Source organism: Microcebus murinus, chromosome 15, assembly GCF_040939455.1.
Source record: "Microcebus murinus isolate Inina chromosome 15, M.murinus_Inina_mat1.0, whole genome shotgun sequence".
Lineage (NCBI taxonomy): Eukaryota > Metazoa > Chordata > Mammalia > Primates > Cheirogaleidae > Microcebus > Microcebus murinus.
Window position 1 is genome coordinate 1,472,449 of NC_134118.1, and position 7,433 is coordinate 1,479,881.

The window sequence follows — 7,433 nt, forward strand, 5'->3', positions numbered from 1 at the left end:
CCTGGGCTGCAGACTTCTAGAATATCTGCACCCACAGCAGGGGTAGTGCCCGACCCAGGTCCTGCCTGGGTCCTCCCTCCACACAGAGTGAGACTCTAGCTGAGCGACTGTGCTCTTCCCTCCCTCCCAACCCCGAGGGACACAGAAGAGAGCCACACACAGATGCTGCACAGGCGTGGAGTCAGGAGAATATGGGCCTTGCTTTCCTGCTATTCTGCCTCTTTATGAGTCTCAGCTCTTCTAAGGGGACCCAGCCGGTCAGGGTGAGGCTAGTGTGGGAGGCACCGCAGCAAAGTTGGAAGAGGTGGCGTTCTCAGAGTGGCATCAGGAAGCCCTTCCAGTCCGCACCTGCCTCCCTCGCTCTGGTCCTGGCCCTGTCCGAGAGCAGGACGTAAATACGAGACCTCAGCACCGTATTCGGGGAGATGGGTACCAGTAAACTGCGTCTATAAGCAACAGCTCTTTATGTCCAGGTGGCAGCTGACAATGAAATGACCTCTTTCAGCACCTCTCTATAAACGTCAGGACAATCTGAGCACATGTTGTCCTCGGCTGAACACGCTGAACAATGCCAGACAAGAATCTCAAATGCCACTCATATCTTCCCCTGGTGCAGCCAGAAACAGCCCGGAGTATTGAAGCTGATCGTCCTGCTAGTCCATATGGTATAGAAGTTACAGAAGTGCAGGAGGCTGGTGATGCTGGCAGACGCTGTGCGACCTTGGACAGGTGACCTGGCTGGTCTGAGCTTCGCCCTCCACCGTGAGTTGGAGATAACCATAGAGTCGGCCTCAAGGGGATGGTCGAGAGGTTTAAACGCGGTAATACAAGTAGTGCCTGACACATAATTAGGAATCAACCAATGTTAGTGATTTTATTACTGATTTATTATTTATTGTTAGATGAACTTTTTAAAAATCGTTTTGTAATTTTTCTAAAATGTAAACTGGCTATCTAGATTCTATGTTTCTGCCCCAAGTAATTACTGCCAGGAGGCCAGTGATGCTGTTTAAGGTAACTTTGGCTCATTGGAAGGGATGTTTCCAGCTGTGACTAACAGACAAAAAAACCACATGAATATAATAGATGACATACTCATCCATCGTGTTTCCACAGAAAATGTATTTTCTTAAACAGAAAATGGTATTTATAGCAACTTAGTTTTTGTTTTACTGTACCAGTTAAGAGGCAGAATTGTATAAATCTTTCTAAGCACGAGTTGCATCGCCTTGTCACTAATTAGCTGTCCTGCTCATCTAAATACTCTTTTGCCTTTGAACCCGGACTTTAATGCCCTGGTTGCTGGGGACCCGCCCATCTCTCCCAGCAGTGACTGGATCTTATCCCACTCTGTATCTCCAAAGCCACAGGGTTCCTGACATAGAAAATGTTTGTAAATTGTAACCTAAAATCCCCTGTTGTTTTCTGATAGTAACTGTACTCCCTCTATTCACCCCAGCCATCTGGAACACTCAGTGTGCTCTGAGACCTCACTTGCCCCCATGCCAAACTCCCCGCAGTTCCTCACACTTCAGGGACTGACGTCACCATCTGTGTCTAAAAGAAACAGTGTGTCTAAAAGTGCTAGTTTAAGGGGCTAGCACTTGTTTTTATGGACATTGACAAACATCGATACCACATAATGTTCTCTGATGGAATGTTCTAAATAAGGCCATTGGTCATAGCCTTTCAAGGGCCAGGACTTGCAGCAAGCCCACGGCAGGGGTGTGGGGACAGGTGGCCAGCAAGCAGCACATACTGCTTCAAGTGGAGGCACACACCTGTCTCATTGGTAGGTGATGGGGCTGGGCTTCAGGGCCAGGAGTCACCTGCAAGGGTGACCAATAAGAGTAAAGTCCCAACCTAAAACTAGCTGCATCCCAGGAAGTTTCTAAAGACGGCTCCAGATGCAGTACCCAAGACCCACATCTGTCATTAGAACTGGGATATGGTGGATTGAGGCATAAGTCTGCTCCTCAGACCTGGAGTTTAGACAGTCACGTCTCCACACCCAGTGTGACCTCAGGTCAAGACATGTTGACCTCACCCATGTTTTGTCAGATATTCCAAACATGCCCATTACATTTGCTGAAAATCTACCCAACCATTTTTGGGTGATGAAGTAAAAGAGACAAATAATTACTGTATTGAAATAATTTACAATGGCACTCACTCTAGCTTGGGCAACAAAGTGAGACTCTGTCTCAAAAAACAAACAAACAAAAACAGGTGGGTCCGACACCCACTCCACTAAGAGTCAACATTATCATATCTTATAACATGCCAGGCACTCTGTCCAGGGTTTTGCCACGTGTTTCATTTGGTCTTACAGCAATTCCGTGAGACAGGCACAATTACTCTCCTCATTTCTTCATTTTAAAAATGAAAAAGTTAAATCTTAGAGAAATTTTGAAATGTGCTTCTAAGAACAAACACAAAATGTCTTTCAATTTCCATTAGGCACAGTTCTTTCTTTGATGCCACTTAATATCTGATTGTGTTAAACTCTCTAACCAGAAGCCACAGAACCTTAAGGGCCTGTCCAGACAATTTCTCCAACTTGTCTTTTTTAAAATAAATAAATAAATAAATACAGGTAGCAAACGCGTGCTGAATATTATAACATTGCCCTCAGAGGACTTATTAATTTGGGAAGACATTAATAACATTTTAAAACAAAATATTTTCAGCACTTTTGTAGAATTTGTAGAGCAGTATTGGGGATGGGATAGAGCAGTGGTTCTCCATGGCAGGTAGAGAGGGAGCAATATTTAGCCCCCCATTGGATATTTGGCAATGGCTAGAGGCATTTTTGGTTGCCACAGCTGAGAAGGAGGGTGGTGCCGGCATCTAGTGGGTGGCGGCCTGGGGTGCTGCTGAACATCGCAGGGCACAGGATGGCCCCCAGGACAAAGAGCTGCCCAGGCCAAAAAGTCGAGAGTGCTGAGGTTGAGGAACACTGGGAGAGACGGGACAGAGGTGTGGGTGGTCAGTCTGCAGGCATGAAGGTAAGGATGGACGGTGGATGGGTGGACGGAAAGATGGGTGGACGGAAAGATGGGTGGGCAAGAATGTGCCCAGGAAGTTACTTTTGAGTCAAAAGGCTGCTTTTGAAGTATTACAGTTATTATTACAGTTATTATTTCAGTCTTGGTCTGGTCTTGTCATGAGGCTTCTGGTCAAATCATTCAAACTTGATGTGCTTTTCTAAGCAGGTAACGGTTTTATCAGTCCTATTTAGGAGTGCCTGTCAGTCATATTGAGCTCTAATGTGAAAGCGAGAAGAAAGAAATGGCAAGTAGTTGTCATCATCCAAGATGCAGTTATGTGGGAAGAAAGAGAAAGAAAACATACCAAATTGTGTCAAGGTTCTAAAACGATTAAATTAGAAAGATAATGGCACCGTTCACGGGAATAAAGGAGCTGGGAAAGGAGTGTGCTGGCCGCCCTGTGTCTGGCTTTGCTGGGCTCCCCAGGGCGGAGACTTGTGCAGGCAGAGGCCCGCAAGCGGCCGCAACGCGGAGCTGGAGACAGAGCAGACCTCGAGGTGAGCCTTTCAGCTTCACAGTCATAGCTCAGACAGGCGATGAAGATTGTTTATAGAGGGCAACATAGTGGTAACACAAGAGTGGTGACATTGTCAGGACTCTGGTCTCTGGAGAGCACCCCAAGGAAAAGCCCAGAGAAAAGGAGTCCATAGAGAGATGGAGGAGGGCCAGGAGTGGCACTGGCGGGAGCAGGGAGTTTACGGAACAAGGGTGCAGTCATCAGCTGTTTAAGTGCTGCAAGGAGGTCGGACAGAAAGTCACCAGTTGAGATCACCAGGGTTTGCATAACGAGTAGTTGATAAGGAAAAAATGATCTCAGCAGAATCAATTTTCCTTTCTTCATGAATTGAAGGAAAAATGAAAGAATGGTTATAATCATTTGATATGCTGAAGTACCAAGGAAAATTTTACTTTGCCAATGTGCAATAGCCAAGAAGGATCCAATACTTAAATTTATTTTCTAATCTGCATAAAACTATCAAAATCTTTTGGATCTATTTCCAACTGAAGACAAAATGCTACAAGGATAACTGGGAAGCACCAAAGAAAGCTATGTCAGTGTGTGTTACATTAGCATCTATAAAAGCTGTTCCTACTTTCGCATTCAGATTAGGTTTTACAGCTTCCAGAAGAAACTTACGCAAGATGTTTGGCATGAACTTGTCAATCAATACTTATATTTTAAAAGCAAGAGTATTGTATTAGCTTAGTAAATTTGTTTTTATGCCAAAGGAGAAAATAGTAACACTGGCCTGCAATGGCTCCAGTGACTGATAATCTATATAAAAGAAAAATGATGCAATTCAAAGTTATAATGACTATTGGTGATAAGAACAGAGAAACTTTTTTGTTGCTTTGGCAAGACCTGGCCCTGAGTTAAATTACATAAACATCCTTTGTAAAACTTGTTACAGATCAGGAAACCAAAACCTAACAACTGTAATTGCAAAAGTATTTTCCACATTCTTAAAAAAATCAAGAAATCTGGGTCAAGGATAATTATCATCCAAATTTATTCTGTCTACTTGAAATAAAACTTCACATCTATCCATTCATTTATACACACCTTGTTCCAAGAAGGATTTAATGTTAAATTTATTTTTTATAAATGTATAGCCTGTCTTAAAAGTCATGTTATATGACTCAAACATGAGTACACATGGCACAAATTTAAAAATGTTTAAATTTTCAAAGACACGGCCTCTTTTGGAAAAAAGCATCCATAGAAGACAGAGTCCGGTTTGAGAGCAAGCAAGCCTGGCCCTAGCCATCCCCCATGTTGACAGCCACCCCCAATGTGTACAAGATTAGCAATCCACCGCCAATGTCAGTGGAGTGAGTTCCCTAAACTGCTCCTTTAATTCTGATTTTAAAAAGAACTAAGACCAGAGTTGTAGTTATTTAACCTTCAGTATGATTTTCTTTCCACCTGAGAGTTATCCTTACAGGTTGCATAGATTTTGTTAATAATAACATTGACTCTTGGTTTTGTCATCATCGTCGTTTTCCTCAAGTCATTTTCAGGGGGAAAAAACAATAATTTTCGAAATCTTTATTTCTCTCATCAGATCACCAGAGTAAGAGCGAGTTCATCCCCCTCACGCAGCTCCCAGGGCGGGGCGGAACGTGGGAGCGTTGGTCTGCGACGCTGGGGACGTCCCTCCCGAACAGGCCTAGGAAGCTCGCTGAGGGGCGGTGGGAGCACAGGCTGGGGTGTGGACGGCCCGGTTCGGTTGCAATCAGGAGCACACGGATTGTCGCACAGCAAGGAGGAGGCAGGCGTGGAGTGGGACAACGACAGGGTCAGAGCAGGCTCGGGGAAGAGACTGCTCGGCCTCACATGACCTCGTAGGGAGCAGAGTGTCAGGCAGCCCAGGGAAGGCCCCACCAGGAAGCCTCAGGGCAGAGGGAGCAGCGTGCCCCGGGAGGGAGGGGTTTCCCATTGGCAGCGACATCGCGTCACGCTCCTGCGCCGCAGGCTGCGGGGTCTGGTGCGCAGCAGGCCCCACTGAGCACCAGAGAGCAGACGCGGCTGCCCAGGATGCGTCGCACCGGGTGACGTCGCACCGGGTGACGTCGCACCGGGTGACGTCGCACCGGGTGACGTCGCACCGGGTGACGTCGCACCGGGTGACGTCGCACCGGGTGACGTCGCACCGGGTGACGTCGCACCGGGTGACGTCAACATTGAGTAATCCCCCAAACCACAGACATTCTTTTTCCTTCACCCACGTTTCTCCTCTTTGGAGAGGAGGAGAATTGAGTATCAAATGACAGTGACTTCCAACACATAGAGTGAGTGACCTCTCTTTTCTTTCAGCCAAGTACTGAAAGATTAATCAGTGTTTCTTTACTGTATTCAAATTATCCTAACATCTTAGAAAAATTATAGAACAACTTCTGGTAAGGTGACGACTAGCAATTGCTCTCAGATTGGCTTCTGTCCAAGGATTATACTGATGTTGGTTGGGTGTTTGGCAAGAATCTGCCATGCAGAAAATGGTCCTTAAAAAAAGAAAAAGAAAATTACAAAATATGCAAATCACACCAGAATTAAACTTTCAGACTTCTGACATTTGTTAACACAGAAATGGGTTGTTCCTTTCCAATGTGACTCTCCTCATCTGTTGATTTTAAGTCTTTGAAACAGATCAATTGTTATCAAAGAAAGTCCTCAATACAGATCAATTTTTATCACAGCATTGGGGAGGAAAGTGGGAGGAACACGCTGAATTATCAACTACATTTGATGACATAAATGCTTCTTAGGTTCAAGAAAATTCATTAACATGAATTAGGCCAATTCTATCAGTGCTTTGTTGATGAACCTTTGCCGTAGAGATGTCTTTCATGAATGTTAATTTATTACTTTATAAATTGCAGTGAAGCAAATGGTCACTTCCACAGCAGCATTTCCCAAATTATGTCGCGAGGGAAACTAGAGGTGTTTATAGGTGTTTGGAGGGGAAAAAAGGTTTTGTAGCCAGACAGCACTTTCTACATGCTCTTCTTGTACATTTCTAAGTTGTATGAATGTATCAAGAGCCTGTTTGACCACAGAGCCCCATTTCCCTGAAATTCCTCCTAAGATTCCAGTTGGTCTTGGGCTCCCTGGACATCAACTGTGAAACATTATTCTAAGGTTTCCAGAACAGTCTCCTCATTTACATGATTAAAGAGACTACTTGGGATTTATTTTCACTAACAGTTTGCTTGGTTATGTCTTTCCTTGTAGGTAATCCTAAAGCAAACTTCTGCTCATTTGTGTATTAATCATCAAAAGGTCAGAGTTAGCAAGGTCTGAACCAAGGAGGGTTCAGTGACATAAATGAACCACTACAGAAATGGTAGAAAATTCTCACACCCCCTCCCATATTGGCATACTTTTCTCTGAACACATCTAATAATCTTTCTGACCTGCCCATCCCTGACCAAGACACAGTAAAACATACACACCTGGCCACTGGTAAGACCCTGTGCTCTCTAAAGCTTGACTGTGTGCTGTCTCCCTCACTCTCTACTCCTCAACACCATCTCCTCCTCCCACTTGAAACATCTCACTGGTCCACGCTTGCTCATTTACCTTGTTAAAATCAGCTTTTGAAGGCCGGGCGCGGTGGCTCACGCCTGTAATCCTAGCACTCTGGGAGGCCGAGGCGGGCGGATTGCTCAAGGTCAGGAGTTCAAAACCAGCCTGAGCGAGACCCCGTCTCTACCATAAAAATAGAAAGAAATTAATTGGCCAACTAATATATATAATATAAAAATCAGCCGGGCATGGTGGCTCATGCTTGTAGTCCCAGCTACGCGGGAGGCTGAGGCAGCAGGATCGCTTGAGCCCAGGAGTTTGAGGTTGCTGTGAGCTAGGCTGACACCACGGCACTC